Below are 2,394 nucleotides of genomic sequence, written 5' to 3' on the forward strand. Positions count from 1 at the left end.
TATATATATATATATATATATATATATATATATATATATATATATCCCCTCCTTCTCCTCCCCTACCTTGCTCCGTCAAATTTAAATCATAAGAATGTTCTCAGGCCTAAACCTCATCTATGTTGAAAATTTGATCAAGATCGGTCGAGTGGTTCAGGAGTTATTAAGTTTTATTTATTTTTATGCCCCCTCCCCCTCCCCTCAGCTCTATAATCAAAGTAAATAGCCTAAAACCAGCCCAGCTTTGAACTTCATCCATGTCACAAATTTCATCGAGATCGGTCTGGCGGTTCAGGAGATTTAGAGTCACAAACGTAGTGATTTTCAATTATATATATATTACCAGATTGTTAAGGAACTATGAAGAAAATCGTTTGATTGTCGGCTGAATAATCGTCCGAAAATAACTCAAAAAGTAAAGTACCCCTTCTGGGATTTTACCAGTGAAATGTTTTTTCTAGTATTGTAGGCTTATTAATAAAACAATTTAAACGAACAACGATTTAAACCAAATTATCTAATGCTTTTTTTCTCAAAAAAAAAAAAAAGGAAAAAAAAAATAGCCGCAAGAGTGCATATTGTGGATCTTTTCAGGACAAGTAATTTATGACATACTATAGGGTTATTAACTAATCATTCATTTATTAAATGTGAATAGAATCGCATTATTGGTTTTGGAGAAAGTCATTCAAATACAAAACTCACCTTAAAGAGTAAACTACCAGCTGTAGACTTTTCCGGGACAATTGAGTGGTAATATTATCAACTTATTAATGAAATATTTATACATGGAATACGAACAAAATTTTCTGATTCGTTCAAAAGAGAAAATCGTCCGAAAAAAAAAATAACCTCAGGAGTAAATTACTCGTTCCGGATTTCTGCCAGACAAATGACTAAAACCACAGTATAGGGTTCTTAATGAAATATTGATATATGGCATACGAAGTAAACAGTTACTACCGTTTTAGAGAGAGAGAGACTTTTCTTACGTTTTCACCTTCAGTATTCTGCTTTTATTTTTTGGCAGTTGCAAGACTATTAAAAAAAAGAAATAAAAAAAGTCCTCTAGGCGATTATACATACATTGGCACTAACGAACGAACAGATAGTCATTTCAAAATCACATTTGGGGTATGTATGGTCCATGAAATATGTGTACCAATTGAAATTTGGAACTCGATTTTTTTTCATGATTACTACACCTTCTTATCGCCTATAGTCACTCGAAAGTAAACAAGAAAAGGAAAAAAGGAAAAATGAACTGAGAGGAAATAACAGTGTATGGTAATTTGTTATTGGCATTACCATAAACAAGAGAATTTTTACCTGAAATATATTTTGATCCAAAAATATGGTATTATATGTGGACTGATGATCGCAAAGTATGTCTGTTACAGTTCGTATCCCTCTGAAGGGAGTGCTATGTATTACCGTTCACTCATTCATCTCATTATCGTTAGTCGTTTCTCATTCTGTATTTTAATTTGAAAATCATAAATGTGAGATGCAAACTCAATAGGTAAATAATTAAGCGAATGTTTGATCTTACGAAAAAAAAACAATAAGGTGATCTATAAGAAAAGGATAAAACATGTGAAATTCAGTACCATGACCCATGACCAATTGATCATGTCTAATAAGACAAAACTAACGAAGTTCGTTTGGCAACTGGAGAGTCAACTAATTTATGTGTTGTTCATTTTAAAATCAATGTTTTTATTTCAAACATCACGAAATGAATTGCAGTTGTATAGTTTTTATTATTATTATTTTAGTGACATTTCAATAGATACAAGGAATAGTTTGTTGTGTGTGTTGCATAACCTTTTCCTCCGTAAGCTAAATAGGAGATAGATGAGCAAGTATTTCTTATAGGTTAACACTTTCGTAGATCAAGTTTACTTCTTGAAGCATTACGTGGCTTAGTTATTATTGTTTCCGCCTTTGGTGAGGGAGATTCAGATTTTACTTTTGGGGAATCAATTTATAAATTATTTGTATTCATTTATATCCCACGTTAATTTGTACGCATCCGTTAATTTGTCTTGGTGCTGGAAAGAGACGCTAAGTCTCAAAACAACCACTACAGCATTTCTTGCAAATCGCTCAGCTCTGAACACTTACTTTGGTATAATTTAAAAATATTGTTTCGAGAAAGTAGTAGTAATTGTTTTGATTGAAAAAAAAAACTTTATACCAATGTGCGTCTAAATTTCAATAGTGTTTAATATTTAGTACTTTTAAAATAAAAAAAAAAAACATAATTTCAAAATAAGGAACATTACAATCTTCAAATATGGACTCATTAGTTTATTTTTATACATGAAAGGCTTCGCCCCTGGATCCCGCGTCAGCTCGGCCACGCATTTCACATGTATCAATATTTGCTTC

This window comes from Thermobia domestica, chromosome 6, assembly GCF_964235325.1.
Source record: "Thermobia domestica chromosome 6, izTheDome1.hap1.1, whole genome shotgun sequence".
NCBI lineage: Eukaryota > Metazoa > Arthropoda > Insecta > Zygentoma > Lepismatidae > Thermobia > Thermobia domestica.